Source organism: Dreissena polymorpha, chromosome 4, assembly GCF_020536995.1.
Source record: "Dreissena polymorpha isolate Duluth1 chromosome 4, UMN_Dpol_1.0, whole genome shotgun sequence".
Lineage (NCBI taxonomy): Eukaryota > Metazoa > Mollusca > Bivalvia > Myida > Dreissenidae > Dreissena > Dreissena polymorpha.
Window position 1 is genome coordinate 10106282 of NC_068358.1, and position 24607 is coordinate 10130888.

The 24607-nt window shown below is 35.4% G+C and overlaps 1 protein-coding gene across 2 annotated transcripts in view; it reads right to left on the reverse strand.

The window, feature by feature from the left end:
* Positions 1-19835, reverse strand: part of LOC127876666 (long-chain-fatty-acid--CoA ligase ACSBG2-like) — a 74578-nt gene extending 54743 nt beyond the window's left edge. Inside the window, exon 1 of one of the 2 annotated variants that reach the window (XM_052422026.1) lies at positions 19689-19835. The gene's annotated coding sequence lies outside the window, so the exon portion shown is untranslated. Of the gene's footprint in view, positions 1-6345; positions 6511-19688 lie in introns of those variants that run through there. The other variant, XM_052422025.1, reaches the window with a different exon arrangement.
* Between the last annotated feature and the right edge of the window lie 4772 nt (positions 19836-24607).

The following is a 24607-nucleotide window of genomic DNA, read 5'->3' on the forward strand; positions in this document are numbered from 1 at the left end:
CTTTTGAAATAGGATATAAACAGGTCATGGATTTATACAGGTCATTATCCCTTTGAGTGAAAATGGATATTAACAGTGTACTTAAAAACTACTGATCTCCTTTAAAGTTCTATATTAAACTACATGTACTAGAGTTTAACACTGAACACATTATTGTATAAACTCTGTTCATTTTTACATTTTATTGTACCAGTTGACCAACTAAAAACTGGGGAAAATAAGTTTTGTGTTACCGAAGGATTTGATTACAAAGCCTAAATGTAAATAAGAAAACATTTAACAAAGAGCAGGTCAGTCACCTGAAGTGAAAATTGAAGTTTTATTGCACTTTTCTTAAAAAAACAATTAATGTTTGGATAGTCTTAGACTTATATTTTTAGTTTTTTTCTTTCAACAAAAAACCCAACAACGAAGCAGCACACACATTCAAAAGCGGAAGCTAAAATTCAACATCATTCCAAAACTATACATCAGTAGCAATAAATTTTATTCATTTGTAATGATCATTTATCATAGGGTTGCAACATATTGTAATATTACCATATTAGGTCAGCAGAAGTTCATATTAGGTTTTGAGATATTCATATGCACCGCTGCTGACCTAATATCAACCACTTCTGACCTAATGTGAACTGCTACTGACCTACAATGAACCACTCCTGTCCTCATATGAACCATTCCTGACCTAATATGAAGCACTACTGACCTAATATGAACCATTACTGACCTAATAAGAAGCACAATATATATATAACTTACCTACTATGAACCCCTACTAACCTAAAATGAAACACCCCTGACCTAATGTGAACCACCAAGCACCTGACTGACCTAATATGAAGCACTACTGACCTAATATGAACCACTCCTGACCTAATATGAAGCACTTCTGAACTACTATGAACCATTCCTGACCTAATATGAAACACTCCTTACCAAATATGAAGCACTTCTGACCTGCTATGAAACATTCCTGACCTAATATGAACCACTCCTGACCTAATATGAAGCACTACTGAGTACCGACCTACTATGAACCATTCCTTTGAACCATTCCTTATGAAACACTCCTGACCTAATATGAACCATTTCTGACCTAATATGAACCACTCCTGACCTAATATGAAACACAACTGACCTACTAAGAACCGCTACTCATGACCTTATATGAAAAACTCCTGACCTAATGTGATCTGCCACTGACCTAATATGAACCGCCACTGACCTAATATGAAGCACTACTGACCTAACATGAACAATTCCTGAACTAATATCAAACACTCCTGACCTAATATGAACCGCCACTGACCTAATATGAACTGCTACTGACCTAATATGAACCATTTCTGATATACCTAATATGAACTGCTACTGACCTAATATGAACCACTCCTGACCTAAGATGAAACACTCCTGACCTTATATGAACTGCTGCTGACCTGATATGAACAGCTGCTGACCTAGTGTGGACAGCTGCTGACCTAGTGTGGACAGCTACTGACCTAGTGTGGACAGCTGCTGACCTGATATGAACTGCTACTGACCTAGTGTGAACAGCTGCTGACCTAGTGTGGACAGCTGCTGACCTAGTGTGGACAGCTGCTGACCTGATATGAACTGCTACTGACCTAGTGTGGACAGCTGCTGACCTGATATGAACTGCTACTGACCTAGTGTGGACAGCTGCTGACCTGATATGAACTGCTACTGACCTAGTGTGGACAGCTGCTGACCTGATATGAACTGCTACTGACCTAGTGTGGACAGCTGCTGACCTGATTTGAACTGCTACTGACCTAGTGTGGACAGCTGCTGACCTGATATGAACTGCTACTGACCTAGTGTGGACAGCTGCTGACCTGATATGAACTGCTACTGACCTAGTGTGGACAGCTGCTGACCTGATATGAACTGCTACTGACCTAGTGTGGACAGCTGCTGACCTGATATGAACTGCTACTGACCTAGTGTGGACAGCTGCTGACCTAGTTTGGACAGATACTGACCTTGTGTGGACAGCTGCTGACCTGATATGAACTGCTACTGATCTAGTGTGGACAGCTGCTGACCTAGTGTGGACAGCTGCTGACCAAGTGTGAACAGCTGCTGACCTAGTGTGGACAGCTACTGACCTAGTGTGGACAGCTGCTGACCTAGTGTGAACAGCTGCTGACCTAGTGTGGACAGCTGCTGACCTAGTTTGGACAGCTACTGACCTTGTGTGGACAGCTGCTGACCTGATATGAACGGCTACTGACCTAGTGTGGACAGATGCTGACCTAGTGTGGACAGCTGCTGACCTAGTGTGGACAGCTGCTGACCTAGTGTTGACAGCTGCTGACCAGATATGACCTACACCTGACATTATAATATGAAAAGCTGCTGACCTTAAATGGCCATGACCTAATGAACCCCTAGTGACCTTATATGAACAGCTTTAAATATTAACTGCTGCTGACCTAATAAACACTGCCAATTACCTTATATTTAAAAAATCATGTTCTCCACTCTAAGCCAATTAAAGACAGTTTTATGTACCAGACAGGCTAATATACCACATGAGATTTAGATAAGCACAAAGCATCTATCAAAACAATGGTTTTGTATGTCAGTAAAAAGTAGTCTTTAAAGGTACAGATCTATCCGAGTTGAATATCCATGGAAACTTACTTTCACTGCACCAAATTTTCACAAAATAGTTTAATTTAAATCTATTTAAGCCTCTCGAAAGCCTTAGGTTTATTAAAACACTCTTAAGTCCATTTAGAACCAAAACTTGGATCTTTTGGGGGAGATCTAAAGATTGATCTTACAGTGGGAATCAAACCAGTGACCAGTAGAAACTATAAAACAGTTTGTAAAATTTAAAGGTTTCATACAATCTTAACTTAAATTTTATTGTTGATAGCACATTTAAATTAAACAAGGGCTGTTTGTAAAACATGCATGCCCCCCTATATGGGCTATAAGTTGTAGTAGCAGCCATTGTGTGAATATGTTTTTTGTCACTGTGAACAGTGGTGGTGGTGATGGTGGTGGTGGTGGTGGTGGTGGAGGTGGTGGAGGTGGTGGTGGTGGTGGTAGCAGAAGAAATAATAGTAGTAGTAGTAGTAGTAGTAGTAGTAGTAGTAGTAGTAGTAGTAGAAGTAGTAGTAGTAGTAGTAGTAGTAGTAGTAGCAGTAGTAGTAGTAGTAGTAGTAGTAGTAGTAGTAGAAGTAGTAGTAGTAGTAATAGTAGTAGTAGTAGTAGTAGTAGTAGTAGTATGCATTACAAAAATGCAGTTAGCCTTACATTTGGTAAAATTTAAATATATTACAAGGGAGGCAAATGCTGTAACAATAAATTTAAACTTATTGCATTTGTTTGTCCTGTATATAAGAAAGATATAATAGTGTATTACCTCCCCTGTCCTGCTTATATTTATATTAATCAACAAAATTAAACATTAACACAATATTTAATATACAAAATATACAAAAAATCTCATATTCTGATAATATTTTTACTGATCCACTGTATTTTACTAAAAGGATGATGTTTCATTCGACTGATAATTATAGATTTAGGATTACAGACCAGTTGCTTCAGTAATATTGTTCAGAGTGTGCCCTGTTGGCCGCGTATGCATTCTTGAGTTATCATTCAAAAACCAAATTTACTATTTCGAGTCACCGAGACCTTGACCTTTGACCTAGTGACCTCAAAATCAATAGGGGTCATCTGCGAGTCATGATCAATGTACCTATGAAGTTTCATGATCCTAGGCCCAAGCGTTCTTGAGTTATCGTATGACAACCACCTGGTGGACGGACCGACCGACCGAATGACCAACAGACTGACATGAGCAAAGCAATATACCCCCTCTTCTTCGAAGGGGGGCATAATAAGGTTGGTGTCAAATGTGTGTATTTTGAGCAAGTAAATTTAAAGCGAGATTATATGATTTTTTATATGTGTTAAATTGTAATATATTGATAAAATATGTTACAATAACACAAAATAGGCAAGAAAAATTATACATTGAAGATGAATTTCATAAAATGCAGCAAAGACAAATTAGCGCCCGAGCTGATTGCGACGATTGTATTTCGTACATATTTTCCTACAATAACCGAAGCATTCATCTTTTTAGTTAGTGTTTGTGTGTCATATGAATAGATACTTTTGCAGGAATTTAAAATGAACCGTTAAACTAAATTAAATTTAGATTCCTATCGTACATGCATGATTTACATGCTGGCGAATTCGACTGTACAGACATTTTTTATTTCAGAATTAAATATCTGGTTTATTTGGCATTTTTTTCGACACATCTTCTTCTTAAATTTTATTTTAATTTATATTGAAATATATGTTTAATAAGTTTTTTACACATTTTATATAAATTAATAAATATTTGACAAAATCGTATAATCACTCTTTAAGCATGGTTAGTGGGAATACCCCATTTGGATCTAAATATAGCAAAAGCTATAAATCACTATATGACGTCAAGCGCATGCTGCAGCTGCGTGTTTACTTCCGAAAAATGGCGAACTTTTGTGTTTACAAGATTTTTAAACACATGTAACATTAATAAAATTAGCCAGAGTTGCTTATTTGAATGTTGCTAGTGTTGCATGACTATGAATCATTTTAAGGTCATAATGCCATAGGGTCGAATGTCATGCCTCTATTTTAAACTGAAGCATTATGAAATGTACATGTATGAATCGTTCTGGGTCAATAGTCAATACTAAAAGTTAAACAACTTAAACAAAAGAAAATTCTTGACGAATGATTGAGTATTTATATGTTTAGTGTAAAGTGTAAAACAGGCCATTCAAAGTTAAATAGAAGATTTTGCAGCAACAGCACTCAGCATATGAAAATAAAAATGAGTTTTGAAAACCAATATTTCTTGTTTTGGTACGAATATGAAGTTTGCACACAGGCTAATTATCGTCCCTGATTAGCCTGTGAGGACTACAAGCAGGCTTATCTGGACGCCATACGTATCATATGAGCATTATTTAAGGTTTCCAGAGTGCTATTCCTATACAGGTTTTTTTTCTGATTTTGGGGAAAGGGCCTTTTTTGAGGGGAAAAAAAATCGCGCGAAACGCTGGATTTTAGGGAAAAGTAATGCAAGTCTTAAATACTCAATTTAACATATTTTACTGTTTTTAAAACAAATTCAAGGCAACAGATAATTTAAGTGTGCAATATTTTCCTATTTTCTACACTGGATCAGGTTAACTTATATCATATAATTAAAGGTTTCCAAAAAAAAGATATAATTGTTTTGAGGAAAATCTCTGTAAGTGGGGAAAAATATTTTGAGGGGAAAGGGCCGATATTCGGCGCGTCTCAAAGAAGGAAAAAAAAACTGATATAGAATCAGAATAAAGTTGCAAAATACAAGCTCTTAAGATTTTAGCGTACAGCTTCATGAATCTGCATACAAATCTCCCTATTCATTTAATCAATAAATAAATAAAATAAAATGTTACCTACTTTTGATACACATGTCACAGGAAACTCAAGCATGTTTACAAAACCGTTCCATTTGACACTTCATCACAAAACTAACACCTTACAAAAATTAAACACACAGACATTCCAGGAGAAATTTTCTGACACTAATAATTAACATTCATGCAAAATTTCATAGCAATTAACATCATAGAAATCAGCAGATCTGAGCCTTAGCAATAACATATACTGGTAGGTGTTTCCAGCATAAACATCGAGTATCTGCTGGTGCTTTTGTTGTTATATATAGACCTCATGGTCTATGTAACGGATAGCAGCAGACAGATTTTTTAATGGAATACCCTCAGTGGATCACTACATTCACACAATTAATAATTGTAAACCAATGTAAAAAAATATTTTATTAATTATAGACACACAGAATTTATAAACTAAAATAAATTTAACAACAGTCATTTGTTATGGTAAGATATTAAAATGTTTTGAAAAGAATGTGATACATCAGAAGCTATACCATAAAACAGACTGAATATGAAGATGATTATCTTCTTTCTGTTTAACTTCTCAATGCGTAAACCTGCAGTAAATTACCGTGTGGTTGTTTTTGTTGAAGTTTTGCAACAATATTAAGTTCAATGTTTTAAAATTATTAGTTGAAGATCCAGATTGAACCTTGATTTAACAAGATGAATTACTTTATGTAACAAGTAACATTTATCTATCCCAAGCTATTGGATAACTTAAACACATCACATAAACACATAAATAATACAACATTCAAATCAATCAGACATTTATTTAAGTAAATCTATTTATTGTAATATAAAAACACTGAAATCAGTTCTATTATATAGTAGCTGTTTTACCTACCTTATTGGTTAAAGATGTGAGGCAGATAAAATATTTTTAATGCGCTCATGCATTTAGCCCATCCAGTATTAAACATATAGGAATGACAAAGCAAAGTTTAGCATTACAAAATAAAAGACGTGTACATCATTCAAGAATTGGTCATGACAGTGACACACACACATAACTCACTGGATGCATGTAAATGCCATGATTTATCAAATCATTCTATGAGCAAAGTCCACCACATTCCTTTAATGTCTAGCACAGCCTTGCGAATGAGCAAAGTACATAACCGTACATGGATAAGCCACAGTGTCATTATTCAGTCAATTTCACAGTGGCACTGATAAAAATATTTACCAACCTTTCCAAATAAAGCTTAAAAGCTTATGTGGAAATATTCAATATATATTAGTAATTTCTAAAATATTTTTTAGCAACAATCAAAGTTTTTCACTTTAAGATACAAAACAAGCAACATGCATATAGGGATTGTAGTTCTTATATTATTATATGACCCACATCATGTGAAAATGGCTTTTATGCCATATACCGCCAGAATAGCTCTCGATCAGCACAGGGTGGTCAGAATCTATCTTGTCTGCTTATGAGACCACAAAACTTTGTATGACATTGTGGACAGCACAGCTCATGACCAGACTGCGCGCTGCGCAATTGCTTAGGCTCATCTGAAGCCCAGCTGGCAATATATGACATAAGACCCATTTTTCAATCATGCTTGTCATATAAGAATCAGGGTAGATAGCATGTCACATGTTAGACCCATGTCTCTGGAACACGGTGAATCTTTTAAGCAAATGATTGTTAGTTGTTCGCTTGCAAACAACTAAGGTTAATACAACGTTTTGCAAGCGATTTTTGTTAGGTACTATGAACCTGATAACCGAGGCATCCCCGCCGAGAAAGAGTTTGCGGCGCCTGGAAATGAAGCATTTAATTACTCTCTCTCTATACATATTCATTCACAAATTGACACATAATGTGAATATCGTGTTAAATGGAATATTTTTTAACTGAGTGTATATAGAAGCAATTTTTTTTTTTTAATTATTCGAAATGCGGAAGAGAGTACATGTATTCATGAATGGTTAAAATAGTCCACTATTTGTTCCGTCTTAATCACATGGTATTTCACGGGTCTGTTGCGTAACCTCGTTGATAGTGCTTGCTAGTACAGTGGGGTTAAATCTGATATGTCTGGGAAATGTTGTTTTGTTCTCAACAGGTAGCAGCCATTTCTCCTTTATTCTAAATTACACGGTTATAACAACGCAATAGTATAAAGGTACAGTTTGTTTACATTCACAGTTCTCAATTTATAAAACATTGAACATGAGTTCACCTATAACTACAGGTATACTATAGACAACCACACAAATGTTTTTTGATCGCTAAAACGGAATATAAAAAACAAATAAATTTATCAAGAAATAACTTAAACAAGAGGGCCTGAAAGGCCCAGTGTCGCTCACCTGAGATAACAAGATATTATTGGGACAAATCTTCTGACCAAGTTTCATGAAGATCGGAAAATAAATGTGGCCTCTAGAGTGTTAACAAGGTTTTACTATAGCCATATAAGGACAAATGCCCCGCCCTCGGCAGCCATGTTTTTCAACCAACCGGCATCATTTTGGAACTCGTCCAAGATATTATCGGGATGAATCTTCTGACCAAGTTTCATGAAGATAGGACAGTAAATGTGGCCTCTAGAGTGTTGACACGATTTTACTAAAGCCATATAAGGAAAAATGCCCCGCCCCTTGGAAGCCATGTTTTTCAAGCAAACATAATTATTTTCATATTCATCCAAGATATCATTGAGACCAATCTTCTGACCAAATTTCATGAAGATTGGAAATAAATGTGGTCTCTAGAGTGTTAACAAGGTTTTACTATAGCCATATAAGGAAAAATGCCCCGCCCCCGTGGTGGCCATGTTTTTCAAGCAAACATAATTATTTTCAAATTTATCCAAGATATCATTGGAACAAATCTTCTGACCAAGTTTCATGATGATCGGAAAATAAATGTGACCTCTAGAGTGTTAACATGGTTTTACTATAGCCATACATGACTATAAGGAAAAATGCCCTGCCCCCGTGGTGGCCATGTTTTTCAACCAACCGGCATCATTTTTGAACTTGTCCAAGATATTATTGGGATGAATCTTCTGACAGAGTTTCATGAAGATTGGACTATAAATGTGGCCTTTAGAGTGTTAACAAGATTTTACTATAGCCATATAAGAAAAAATGCCACGCCCCATGGCAGCCATGTTTTTCAAGCAAACGCTACCATTTTCTAACTCATCCAAGATATCATTGGGACAAATCTTCTGACCAAGTCTCATGAAGATCGGAATATAAATGTGGCCTCAAGAGTGTTAACAAGGTTTCACTATAGCCATATGAGGAAAATGCCCCGCCCCCTGGCGGCCATGTTTTTCAACCAACCGGCATCATTTTCAAACTTATCCAAGATATTATTGGGATGAATCTTCTGACCAAGTTTCATGAAGATAGGACAATAAATGTGGCCTCTAAATTAAGTGTTAACAAGATTTTACTATAGCCATATAAAGGAAAATGCCCCCCCCTTGGCAGCCATGTTTTTCAAGCAAAGGTTACCATTTTTGAACTCATCCAAGATATCATTGGGAAAAATCTTCTGAGCAAGTTTCATGAAGATCGGAAAATAAATGTGGCCTCTAGAGTGTTAACAAGGTTTTACTAAAGCCATATAAGGAAAAATGCCCAGCCCCCTGGGGGCCATTTTTTTCAACCAACCGGCATCATTTTTGAACTCTTCCAAGATATTATTGGGATGAATCTTCTGACCAAGTTTCATGAAGATCAGACAATAAATGTGGCCTCTAGAGTGTAAACAAGATTTTACTATAGCCATATATAACCATATAAGGAAAATGCCCCGCCCCTTTGCAGCCATGTTTATCAAGCTAACGTTACCATTTTCGAACTCATCCAAGATATCATTGAGTCCCATCTTCTGACCAAATTTCATGAAGATTGGACAATAAATGTGGCCTCTAGAGAGTTAACAAGGCAAATGTTGACGCCGCACAACGCACGACGGACAAAAGGCGATCACAAAAGCTCTCCATGTTGTGCTCAGGTGAGCTAAAAAAAATATTGAGGGTAAATTCTGACTTTGAAATAAAAGTATAAAATTTACTGTTCTAAATAATTCAATTGATAACAAAATATAACTATTGTGTTTTTTTCACTTGTATGTTGCATATTCACCACATGAAATGTGTGTAATTATATTAAAACCACACATTAGTGTTAGTAGATTAAAATTATACGACAGGAGTTCTCATCATGTGTCCTCACGTGGCTAAAATATATTGTGCGTTAAAATTTGATTAGCACACAGTTTTCTTGGGACACATTCAAATCACACTTTTATAGCCGCGTCATGCAATAATGGGTCTTATGGCGATTTGGCCAGCTTAGCTCAAGCCCAGCCTGCGCATTTGCACAGTCTGGTCAGAGGCGATGCTGTCCGCTCTACAATCAGTCAAGGTTTTATGGTCTCATTATATATCTCCTGGTAGACTGCAAGATGCGCAGGCTGGATGGGCTGTAAAAATCCCATTTCATATTGTAAATGGCTCATTTTCAAGCGTTCTGGAATGACATGATGACCAAGTACGGCAAAGATTTGTGGTTAGATAATTAAGGGATTTCTCTCTTGAAAGCAAAACTGTGTTTATCAATCGAAATGATTTTGTGACCCAGTACAGACCCTGAAATTCTGCGAAATGGATTTAAACGCATAATTGTAAATGGGCAACAATTCGTGTCTGTTTCGTTTGAACATGCAGAGAATAGTCCAGAATTCCTTACACTGAACAGTGTTATATCCTTTATGCTGTGCACAGACAAAGTGATGTGGCCAAAGTTCAAGGGATTTCTCTTGAATCAGCCAATGAAATTTTCAAATGTATTCAATAATGTCTGCTGGTGTCATTAAAGGTCATTCAAGGTGAAAAGCTGGGTTATGAAGGGGTGCATATGCACTCCCAAACCTGCCTTAGCAAAAATTATCAAAGGCTCTGGGAGTATGTTTAAATGGACTAAGTAAAACAGATACCCCGAAAAAGCGCATTTGTGTTATATACCGATGGTAAGGTCAGAGACTGGTTGACACTACATAGTACGGGTCAACAGTGCTGTTTATGTTACTACCTTATTCGTGAGTAAAAAGAATTGCTCGCAGATTTCTTTTTTTATTTATTTTCATCAATTATCTTACTGCATATATTAAATTTGTATATTGTGTCAAAAAACAAAAGTTTTGTACAGGTGATTTCCATCATGAAATTATATTCTTAGTGTGATAGGTTTTTGACATTCCAGCAATGTTTATTTAATATGATGATGATTGCAAATTTTATTTTGTATTAACAGGCTCTATACCATTTTTATCATATTTTCTATGCTTTCAGAAAGTCTAAAGGGACATGTTGTGATTTTGTCTAAGTAATCTCTATAACATAAATAGGATGATAAACAGTACATACAAATCGAGACCTGTGCATTAAGACACACTCTTTTAAAAATTTGAATGGGTTGTGTTTATTTCAAAACTGATATTTAAAAGCTATAACCTAATTTTGAACAAGATGTGTTTGTGAAACACAATGTCCCCCTATATGATGTTTGACATTGTAGGATGACCTTGACCTTGTGAAGGATGACCTTGACCTTGACCTTTCACCACTCAAAATGTGCAGCTCCATGAGATACACATGCATGCCAAATATCAAGTTGCTATCTTCAATATTGCAAAAGTATTCATAAAATAAGCGATTTGGGCCACATATATTTGACCTCTGACCTTGAAGGATGACCTTGACCTTGACCTTTCACCACTCAAAATGAGCAGCTCCATGAGATGCACATGCATGCCAAATATCAAGTTGCTATCTTCAATATTGCAAAAATATTCATAAAATGAGCGATTTTGGTCACATATAATTGACCTCTTATCTTGAAGGATGACCTTGACCTTGACCTTTCACCACTCAAAATGTGCAGCTCCATGAGATACACATGCATGCCAAATATCAAGTTGCTATCTTCAATATTGCAAAAGTATTCATAAAATGAGCGATTTTGGCCACATATATTTGACCTCTGACCTTGAAGGATGACCTTGACCTTTCACCACTCAAAATGTGCAGCTTCATGAGATACACATGCATGCCAAATATGAAGTTGCTATCTTCAATATAGCAAAAGTTATTGCAAAATGTTAAAGTTGGCGCAAACAGACAAGACAGACAGACCAACAGACAGACAGGGCAAAAACAATATGTCCCCCACTACTATAGTGGGGGACATAAAAATAAGATGCGTCTAAGATTATGCAATAGCGAACAACTTCATCGCCTTTAGCGCTTTGATTAACATAGTTGATGAATGATCAAGTTATAGTTCTGAGAAGCTGTTTTATGCCATAAGTGTACCTTTGCCCCCCAAAAATGACCATGATCTTTATGCTAGGCCACTATAGAGAGGTCTTAGGCAACAGACCATCTCCACCTGGTAAACATTTATGGAAAGATATTTTTAAGCTTTATTATGACCAATTGAACAATTCATCACCAAGTTTGACCTTGAGATTTGAGATCTGTTTAAATGTGGCAAACATTTGTGGATAGTTTTTTTTTTAATTGTATGACCTTAACCTTTGCATCAGAGACATGGGTCTAACATGCAACATTCTGTCTCCCAAAGGTGATCATGCATGAAATGTTATTTTAAACTTAAATAATTAATGATGAGGTAACAGTCCAAAAGAGCTGTGTTATGCTCAAACATAACCCCTAGGTGTGACCTTGACCTGTAAGGTGCAGGGACAGGTGTTACACATAGCACGCAATCTCAAGGTGAACACTATTTTTGAAGGTAAGTTATTATGTCCCCCACCACTATAGTGGTGGATATATTGTTTTTGCCCTCTCTGTTGGTTTGTTGGTTGGTTGGTTTGTTTGGGGAAACTTTAACATTTGCCATAACTATTGCAATATTGAAGATAGCAACTTCATATTTGGCATGCATGTGTATCTCATGGAGCTGCACATTTTGAGTGGTGAAAGGTCAAGGTCAAGGTCATCTGTCAAGGTCAAAGGCCAAATATATGGGTCAAAATCGCTCATTTAATATACACTTTGCAATACTGAAGATAGCAACTTGATCTTTGGCATGCATGTGTATCTCATGGAGCTGCACATTTTGAGTGGTGAAAGGTCAAGGTCATCCTTCAAGGTCAAAGGTCAAATATATGTGGACATAGTGTTTCACAAACACATCGCTTGTTTTCAAATTGCATGAAAAATAACAAAGTAATAGTATGGACAAGCTCTGGCAGATGAGCACATCTACACTTGCACACACACTTAGACAGTGAGACAGATAATGAGATATTACGAGTTTACAGTTTTAAAAAACCCAATAGGTTTATATACAAATATATATTAATTTTTGTTTCATAAATCTAAACAAGAAAAGTAATTCCAAGGTTTGATTACACAGCATTTGTTTCCTTTGTTCTGATATGATATTATATGAATATGAGCCAAGAATTTTAAATAAAATATATTGACTTTCTTATAGTTGTACCATTAATTTAATAAAATGTTGCTTACTTTTATGAAACTCAAAATGACCAACATTACATCAATACCAACACGTTAACTCATATTTTATGTAGAACGGTAACTAGAACCATACATTATATTGATGTGTTGTTATAACATTAATCTGGGCAGGATAGTGGAGATATAACACATACTTTAAGTACATGAATGAGTTTTTGACTGTACAGTAGAAATTATTTGCATTTTAAAACATTCTAATAGCTTTGAAGGTACCACTGATATTATTGCTGTTATATTAATAAGTAGATAAGTGGTATGTCAGTAAAATATAAGTTAAAAGGCCTAACAATACAAAAATCCATGGAAGTGAACAGATAACAACACTGGTGATAACACAAGGGAAGATACCTAGCTTTGGGAAAGGCTTATTGAACAGAGAACAACACTGTTGATAACACAAGGGAAGATAGCTAGCTTTGGAAAAGGCTTATTGAACAGAGAACAACACTGGTGATAACACAAGGGAAGATACCTAGCTTTGGGAAAGGCTTATTGAACAGAGAACAACACTGTTGATAACACAAGGGAAGATACCTAGCTTTGGGAAAGGCTTATTGAACAGAGAACAACACTGATGATAACACAAGGGAAGATACCTAGCTTTGGGAAAGGCTTATTGAACAGAGAACAACACTGATGATAACACAAGGGAAGATACCTGGCTTTGGGAAAGGCTTATTGAACAGAGAACAACACTGGTGATAACACAATGGAAGATACTTAGCTTTGGGAAAGGCTTATTGAACAGAGAACAACACTGTTGATAACACAAGGGAAGATACCTAGCTTTGGGAAAGGCTTATTGAACAGAGAACAACACTGGTGATAACACAAGGGAAGATACCTAGCTTTGGGAAAGGCTTATTGAACAGAGAACAACACTGGTGATAACACAAGGGAAGATAGCTAGCTTTGGAAAAGGCTTATTGAACAGAGAACAACACTGGTGATAACACAAGGGAAGATACCTAGCTTTGGGAAAGGCTTATTGAACAGAGAACAACACTGTTGATAACACAAGGGAAGATACCTAGCTTTGGGAAAGGCTTATTGAACAGAGAACAACACTGGTGATAACACAAGGGAAGATACCTGGCTTTGGGAAAGGCTTATTGAACAGAGAACAACACTGTTGATAACACAAGGGAAGATAGCTAGCTTTGGGAAAGGCTTATTGAACAGAGAACAACACTGGTGATAACACAAGGTTAGATACCTAGCTTTGGGAAAGGCTTATTGAACAGAGAACAACACTGTTGATAACACAAGGGAAGATACCTAGCTTTGGGAAAGGCTTATTGAACAGAGAACAACACTGGTGATAACACAAGGGAAGATACCTCGCTTTGGGAAAGGCTTATTGAACAGAGAACAACACTGTTGATAACACAAGGGAAGATACCTAGCTTTGGGAAAGGCTTATTGAACAGAGAACAACACTGATGATAACACAAGGGAAGATACCTGGCTTTGGGAAAGGCTTATTGAACAGAGAACAACACTGGTGATAACACAAGGGAAGATACCTAGCTTTGGGAAAGGCTTATTGAACAGAACACAAGGGAAGATACCTAGCTTTGGGAAAGGCTTATTGAACAGAGAACAACACTGATGATAACACAAGGGAAGATACCTAGCTTTGGGAAAGGCTTATTGAACAGAGAACAACACTGGTGATAACACAAGGGAAGATACCTAGCTTTGGGAAAGGCTTATTGAACAGAGAACAATACTGGTGATAACACAAGGGAAGATACCTAGCTTTGGGAAAGGCTTATTGAACAGAGAACAACACTGGTGATAACATAAGGGAAGATACCTAGCTTTGGGAAAGGCTTATACTGTGTAAAACATTGGCATGGTAAACACATTATAATTGGTTATAATTAGGGATGTCAACGAATATCCGAATATCCGAATATTCGGTCCCGGACCGAATATTCGGATACTGTTTTCCGAATCGAATATTCGGAAGAAAAAATAAAAAATCGAGTAATTTCAAAGACTTTGTATTCGTAAAATTTGCTTCAAACCTTGTCAAAAAAGTTGTTCCTCGTGTCATAATGTTTATTCCGGTTGGCGCGATAATGCGTCGCTATGGTGATGACAGTATACCGGTCATAAATCCCGCTAACAAAGCCAGACACTTTGTGTCAAAATTATGATAGGTGCAAAGCGCGTCGGCAATCAAAACACCGACCTGCACTTGATCCAATGACTCGAATTACATTTAAAATTATCAAAGATTAAATGAGTAAAGGAAAAGCCAACTTTGTGTAAAAAACAAATAAGACCGTATGGCAATTTAAACACCGACCCGTCTTGATCTAATTACTCGAATTACATTTAAAATGATCAAAGATTAAATGAGTAAAGAAAGAGCCGACTTGGTGTGAAAAACAAAACAGATCGTATGGTTATAATCACGTTGTCCAATCAAAAAAGCTGTTAGAAAATAATTTACTCAACCTCTAATGAGTATTTGCGTATCGTATGGTCCAAACATTAATTAATTACTCAATATTCAATCAGGTATTATACTTAAAGAAATGTTTTTGGTATTGCACCCTCATTTAATTGAAAATATTAGAATTGCTACACGCATAAAGTAAATATCTGTCCCAGCAAAATGCCACCTACGCCTTCCGCTGCTTGGAAGTATTTCACGACATCATCCGATAAGAAGTCGCCGATCCAAGTGTCTTTTAAACGTGGCAACTTTAAAAGACTGACTGTTTAGTCTGTTAAACAGGTTCAAAGTGTGTTGTGGCTATGTACATAATTCGTTTAAGTTCAGCTTTAATTCAATGTAGATCTAACTGTTTTGTCGTATAATTATTTTGTCGTCATGTAATATTATGTTTCTCGTTCTATTGTTGATGTACGATATTAATAGTTTAAAAACAGTTTTTGTCATTCAATTTTAACAATAAAAAGTAATCAACAAAATCAGCTTCGAATTAGCGACGGCAACGCTGTGTCAATATTTAGTCACTTCCGTTGAACTTCCGGTAAAAACGAAAGTAGAATTCATGGAGTAATGGTACGGTAAACAAAGTTGACTTTTTTCCAACAGATGTTGACCGAATATCCGAATATTCGTTCGGAAGGGTGACCGAATATTCGAATACCGAAATCGGTATTCGTTTCCATCCCTAGTTATAATAGGAGATATCGGTATTAATATTACAACACTTTATTTAAACTAATTAACTAATGTCAGCATTGCAGTTTCATTAGGTCAGCAAAATATGACAATTTCAAAATAGCATTTAACTTGCAGAATGCTAAATCCTCTTTCCAAACAAGATTTTTATCTGTTGAAATACTGTGAAATCATTATTAATCGTCAGGCATTAAATTTCGTCTATTTCGTCAGTGGACAGATTTAAGAATTTAAGATCCTAATGATTATTATGTCTAATGTTTAAACAAAATTATGACTAAATTAACATAGGCATGAGACAATAAAATCCGTTGTCCACTCATACATAGTTTGTCTGTTTTGTAGTCAAGATAAATCGGGTTTGACACAAAGGGGTGTAGATTATAAGGTGTACTTAACTAACACAGGACATTGCTGTAAAATGCAAATGCAGTAAAGCTGTATCAAATGCGTTGACATTGTTCAGGTAGAAAAGTAATGATTAGTGCTTATTGTTAACAACTTTACTACACTTTGTATGCATTGTGTTTTTCATGGGTGTTGACTAACTGGCGATTGGCTTTGTTGTTTAAAACACTTGTTAACGCTTATTTGGTCCCACAAATCTGCTATCATAACAATGAACTTTCCAATGACATATTATAATAAGGTCCCAGATTTATCACCAGATAACAAAAGACTATTTACTGTAAAACCATTAAATTTCGTGTGGTACGAATTTTCGTTGATTTCGTTGGTCTGCTGAACCACAAATTCAAGTACCAACGATTATTTATACATTTTTATTCCGAAACCGTTGTCAATTGCGTAACACGCAATTTTTGCCCTGTTTTTGTCACTGTAGGTATCGTACTCCCCACGCTTCCGTTTATGGCCATTGACCATTTCTTCCACTGAATCATTAGCAGCCTGTGTCTATAATGCTTCAGACATAGACTGAGCCTTTGCATGGTTGGGCAATCCTGCTATAGTAGGAGAACGTGTCTGAACTGTTCCCGTTTTCAACCATTTTGAAAGAGACATTGTTTGATTGAGATATGCAAGTTGTTAAATACAATATGTTGTTTTCTTTGTAAGTGTTTGCGTAATAATAATTTTAAAATCAATTTAAACTGTACATCAACGATTGTTCACTTTTGTGTGACGTCGTCAAATAAACAGCTTGCAGATTTATCACATGTCAATTAGTGCCAACTAAAGTTAAAAGAGACATAACGGTTTTCACACATGGGACTTTATTACTCAATTGATACTACTAGGGAACCGATTGCACTGAGAACTGCAAATATTGTCATAACAACATTGATGGCAATAAGCGAGCAGGGACACACAAGTGCGCCGCTTTATCACTCTTATCGACAATTATCGGCAATTATCGGCAACCGTTCATGCTTCAGTGCACATTAACCTCAAGTCTTGCTGTCAACACAGATTAGCAGATTATGCTTTGTTATTACTCTGGGTGTTTTAATAAAAGTTTAATTATTATGACGGTCAGTCTTCCACGAAAATTTGAAAGCCATGATATTACGCATCTACGAATTAATTGTTTTTTATTTGAAATCCACGAAATTACGTGTCCACGAATAAGTTATTTTTTTATTAAACCACGAAGTTTAATACCGAAAAATTTCTATACGTTTACAGTAATTGGAATGTGAAAAACACCCAAGACTCCTCCCCTTTACCCCATCATGATTTGGCGTAACTCAGAAACCCGATTGATCGCGGACATGTACTATACAACAAACATATCAAATATTGACTGATGCAAATGTTGTTTCTTTTCAAAATGGAAAATTGGCGATTTTAATTGCTGACAAAATATTCTTTTTTTTTTAATGATGAAATTTTGTGATGACCAAAATATAAATGGTTTCACAGTAACAGCTCTCTGCACCTTTCATGAAAAAAATCATCATGATTGAGTACATTTAGCTTTTTTTCATTTCTTTTCTTCGAATTGAGAAGGCTCATTAAAACAGTGAATTTAGTCACGCACTGGCTCTTAATGACAAAAACCTGGTACCAAGGCTATTTTGTACAAATCTTTTTTAGGCCATTTAATACAAATTTGTTTAATTTGTTCATATATCTTCATAGAAGTTACCATTTAAATACTAGGAAACTAGTTGTTGTTACAGATTATTTTCCAATAACATTTGATTTGTTTTTAGCAAAAATGAGTATTATTATTCTAAGTTCTTTTAGAATATCCCTTGCAGAAATTTAGTTGAGTATTGGAGATCATTATTAATTCCATGGAAATTTACACTATTGAAAATATGGAGTGAACACCAAGAGTATCTTGGGCAGAAATTTACATGAACTTGCTAGATGGTTCTTTGATCTTCTATGAATTCATGCATACAGTTCCAAGCAAGCTGGAGGGTCAGTAGCTGGGAGTTTAATTATTCATAGCACGTAAGAAGTAACTAGCTAGGCTGGGTCCAAGGACAGATTCAATTCCAATATTGCCTTTGTTTACACAGGACTGGTAAACAATGAAAATTCAATAGCCGCCGCCCCAATATTTTCGGTACAAAGGACATTTCCGCAAAGAGCTTTTTAATTTTTTTTTCCATTTCAATACCCGTATACATGTATTTGAAAATATCTTTACCACGAAGCAAGGTAATCACGCTTATGACAGGTGTATTGTTGTTTGCCATCATCCGCCCGCGGTAGTGTACGTGTCAATTATGTTGTTAATTGATCGATCTCTTTTATAACAATAATCCCTTTATTCTTGAGTAATAAAACCTGGGAATCTTTAATTGTCTGTATGATCTAAGCCTTTGCTTCTTTTTATTAATATAAAGGAAAGTATGACATGAAACAAATGTGCCGATATCCAATAGTCCTTAATTATCACAAAATTAAAGATACTTCAAGTGACCTGAATTAATTTAAATAACTCAAAGTAAATCGATAATTCTAAAAAACTTATTTAATGTTTTTTACCACTTGTTTTGTGTCATTTTAATATGTCTACTCTAAACCAACGAATTTCAAATTTCCAAAACAGAATTGCGGGAAAAAAATTCAGAATTCTCCATCTCCAACTTTGTTCATTCAGAATATGCCTGCAATAGACGTGTATAAGGTCAGGTATCAGGCATAAAAACGCACCAGAATGCGCCATTTGATGCTAAAATTTGAAAAAAAATACGGGGGAGGCTCCGGACCCCCACCAACGGAAGGGGGATACCACCTTCCATACCCAACCCCTCCGCCGCCCCAATGCCAATTTGCTTCCGACGCCACTGTATCTACATCATCATCATAGTTTGTGCATATCCGAAAATACTGACATCCGAAAAAGTATTAAACTAGCGAAATTGTATTCGGATTGCATGCATTTTAACTGCACATATAACTATGATTTTCATGGAGAATTGCAAAAATACCATTTATGATTTGTATTGACAATATAAACTATCCACTATCATGTGGATAACTGTTTTCCCCATGCAATCATACCATTCAGAATTAAAATCTACATCCAAAGCGCTGGCGTTGTTGTTGTAGCTCCAAATCGTTACCACAGTGACGTCATAAACATTGCCTATCTCGGGAATAATTGACATAAGATAGATGAGAGACTGATTTAGTCTTAGTTGAAACCTAAATTAGATTTAGTTTAAACCTATTTATTTTAGCCCAATTGCATTGAAAGTACTTACAACCGGTACTAGAACTGTCGTAACTCAGCATAGCTGGACATACGCAAATACGCACGTGCGTCTGCTGTTTTTGAAAAAAAAGAGTAAATGTATGTATTGTTGCAATTAAACGTATTATTACTTTGTATAACCATATCTTTTTACTTTGTATACATGGGCTTTTGACTGTCTTGGTCTTGAATGAACGTCTCAAAACCTTAATGAAAGTGTGAATAATTTCAGAAGCTGGTGTAAGTCCTAGATAACCGTCCCCACAAACGAATCTTATGTTGTTTTCTTCTACTGTTTTTCGATGTGTACTGAAAAGGTTTTATTAGTTAATGGATGTTTGCTAACATGGAGTCAAAAATACATGTATGTTAATCGTATTTTATGACAAAAGACAGATTATAAAGACTTGTTTTGTTCTGGTTATACTAATTCATTCCAGATTAATTTTCGGATTTAATATTGGTAGTATGAGAAAAATTCGACACAAACAATACATATTGAAGTATCGGGGACATAAAAGTGTTGTCCTTTGCGCATACAATTATCTTTATGGACAAGTATGCATCAAATAAATCGTACACGTAGATGTTAAATGTGTGCAAAGACGTATTCAATTACATTGTTGCATATTGGTTTCAAATAATTGTCGGAGCGGATATCCAAAATTTGTATTTTTAATATTATTTAAGTTTCCATAATTTTAATGCATTTAAGCCGAAAAATTAGGCTCGTTATGTTGCAGACAAATTCATCCGCCAAATCATCAATAAATGCTTATAATTAGCGAATGGATGTTCATTAAGTAATTTCTAACATTTATTGTCCATCAGTGTGTATCCCAGTTATTTTACGTCTAAACGTTGTTACAAATCATGATTTGTTTTGCATACTTAAACGATGTCAGAAGTGAACATTCAAATCTTATCATTTGGTATCATCTTACCTTCCCTTTGCCGTATGTTAAGCAAACAACTCGCCATACGTATCAACAATGTTTCCTCAATAAAACCGTTCACACTGTTTAAAATAAAAGTAAGCCATTATCTTGACGTTCTTGTCTTGATAACTTCGGCTGAGTAAATATATTTCGCATATTATGATGAGGAAGGAACTATTTGAAATTATAAGTAACACCGTTGAGACGAGCTGTAAAAGTCCGATCCACAAACTAAGAACATTGTATGGACATGCTTTGTAAGCAATGATCACAGGCAAGTAACTCGAGCATGTGTGTATAACTTGTTTATAAATGAAAAAAGTATCTTGCACATTGACACCTCACGGTAATGTCACATTTGAAGTTTAAATTTAATCGCTTGAAGGTAGAATTTTTCTTAACAAAATTAACACACTTTTGTGTAAGCAATGGCATAGGGTAAAACAGAATGCGTGCTTCTGTCGGGGGGGGGGGGGGGGATTAGATGACCATTGTCAACTTAACAATACCATTAAGAAATGCTGACATTTTTAACAACCTGCAATTTGACCTAGATACGCTTTATATAAGATCTCTAAGTGCGACATATAGACCTTCGACCTAGGGACATGAGTCGAGCATGCTACATCACCACTCTATACGGTGACCATTTGAGTCACGGCATTTGAACATATGGTGAATATTTGTGATAAAGTAAAAGTACTGTTAAAACTCCATAAAGTAGATGTGTACATGTATAACACGCTATCCGATGTCTTCTTATGGTAAACTTTTATTTCAAAACTAGGCGCTTAAGATAACGTTTGTAAAATATTAGGCAGACTTCAGCAGTAACAATCACTCAACTAGTGTGGCAACTATATTGAGATATCCACGAACGGGCTCAACAGACACGTTTATAAATCACTAACTTTAGTTTCCGCAACATACAATTGAACATTTTAAAATTGAACAAATTGTGCAAATTGAACAAATTGAACAAACAGACTGACAGACGGACGGACGGACAGACGTCCGGACGGACGGACAGACAGACAGACAGACAAATGTACCTCGTCGTCATGCAAATACAAACATTAACAACAAACTTAATATCGATTAAATGTTTCATGTCAATTAGAAAACCTCTCTTGTAGTTGCATATACAATATTTTTACTCTAAATACATACCGGGACAGCAAGAAAACTTGGGGGGAGCAAATTTTGACCCTATGGGTGATTATTTGAACACAATATATAGAATATCACAATACAATGTTTCACATCAACTAGTAAACTATTTACACTTACTGTTTCATAAGTTATTTTTCCGGATCTACTATACGATTCTACATGTATATGAATCATTTGACACTTGGAGCTCAGCTTGTTTTGACGCTAGGGACATGACATGTAAAACTCAATAGAGAACCACAAAACGATTAAACACACCAAATATGTAATTCATGGCCTTTTTGTTTCTGAGAAACAGTGTTTTAAGTTTTCAGTACTAAGAACTATTTTTAATTCCGGTGACATGCATACAAAACAATGGCCCGTAACGTTTTTAAAACAGTCAAAAGATGGTCACCCAAAGTTAATGGCGTAGAATTTAATAAAATAACACTGTCAACCAGTACAGGAGAAGAGTTAGTGAGAAGATAAACATTAACGGAAGCACAAGCGCATGTGCAGACAGACAGGCGAAAAATTCCCTAGTAATTAGCACTTTGAGATTGGGTGAGCTAAAAGGTTTGGGACTCAAAACATACTGATGAAGATTATATAACGTTTAAGCATGATTAAATATCAAACTTCTAAGTTTTAATACCATTAAAAGAAACAGTTACATTAAGATAATTTACGTTTGATAGCATATGACTGTATAAATATATTATTACAAATGTCCAGGTTTATCGTAGGAACTTTTTAGAATCTTGTGTGGATTGTTTCGAAGTGTTCAAAAGTGTATTACAATAATTAAAGATAAGTGTAATCATTGAATCTTCTAAAACAAACTCTTAGGCAGAAACGGATTGTCTTTGTATAAAAGTTTTTCAAGTACATACATTGATGGTATTGTTTAGTTGTGTATCTACTTAAAGGGGCCTTTTCACAGATTTTGGCATTTTTAAACTTATTCATTAAATGCTTTATATTGATAAATGTAAACATTGGATCGTAAAAGCTCCAGTAAAAAATCAAGAATAAAATTTAAAAAAGGAAAAGAACATTGCCCGGAGCAGGTTTCGAACCAGAGACCCCTGGAGTCCTGCCAGAGTCCTGAAGTAAAAACGCTTAAGCCTACTGAGCTATTCCGCCGTGTACACATTCTTGACGTATTTTATACCTTATATAAGCAATCTTCGTAGTTTCACAAAATTTAACGACAAAAACAGAACTCTCCAAATTATTCAATCGTTTCGCGTTGCAACGCTTTATAATTTTTAGGTTTTAAAATCATCAAAAGATGCGCATACTGGCTATATTAGAGCATTGTAAATGTTCAGTATTACTGTTTCCTCACAAATATCATAACTAAAACGAAAATTCGCGAATCTGAAACAACTTTTTTCAATTTTGTCAATTTACCAAAGCGTGAAAAGATCCCTTTAAAACAATTCTCATTAACAATAGACTAGTGACCAGGTGTCAAAAATTTTCTTTGTACAGAAGAACAATCACATTTCTCAAACAGGTTATGCAGGGCACATTTATTTCTCGGTATACAGGAACTTTGCAAAACTTCCTTATGCGATCCGAAGAACATGAATCCTTATCGATGGTGGTATTTTAAAGAGATCCCACTAGCATTCTAAGCTATACGTTTTAATAAATTTAGTAATAATCAGGCATGAAATTCCGTTCGTACAGCATGGTTTTCTTACAGAAATGTATGCCACTGTCACAAATATCCTAATGACGCATTTCTTTTCATAAAGATTGGCTTTTTACATTTTTATAAAAAAGTGGCTGCTCACTTCGAAATATATTAAAGAAAATATAATCTCGAATACATGCACTGCTAATACAGCATTGAACAAAATTTCAAAATCAAAATCTTCTGCATAAATAAAGTAAACAAATCCACTATGTTAAAGGGGCCTTTTCACGTTTTGGTAAATTGACAAAATAAAAAAAATGTTTCAGATTCGCAAGTTTTCTTTGTAGTTATGATATTTGTGAGGAAACAGTAACACTGAACATTTACAATGCTCTAAAATATTCATTATCATTATTAAAGCGGTTGTCTTTTACTCCATGGCTCCAGCGGTCAGTGGTTCGAGCCCCGTTCAGGGTGATTTTTTTTCTTTCTTTAATTTAATTCTTGTTTTTTTAACTGAAGATTTTTAGATCCAATGTTTACATTTATCAATATAAAGCATTTAATGACAAACTTCAATACATGCCAAAATCTGTGAAAAGGCACATTTGATATCAAAGTGTGATGGGGATATTAAATTGATTTGGAATGGTAATAAGCAAAACTGCTCAAGGATCTGAAATATTTAGTCCATGACGTCAGTATTAGACGAACCGATTAACAGACGCAATCATAAAATTACTAAACAATTCCCAAGAATGTTTGGTGCATTGAATATCAATCAAAACGTTTTAATTAGCTAACACCGATCATTGAATGACACTTTTGAGGTATATTTTGTTAAGGTAGCGCACCCCTAATAGGCACATATCCAAATATAATCTAATTAATTATTTTCTTAATCAGCATCATTTCACTGAACTACATGCAAATTTGTAGGTAGGCTGTCCATGCTTAAAAAAAAATATACCGATTTTTTCAAAAC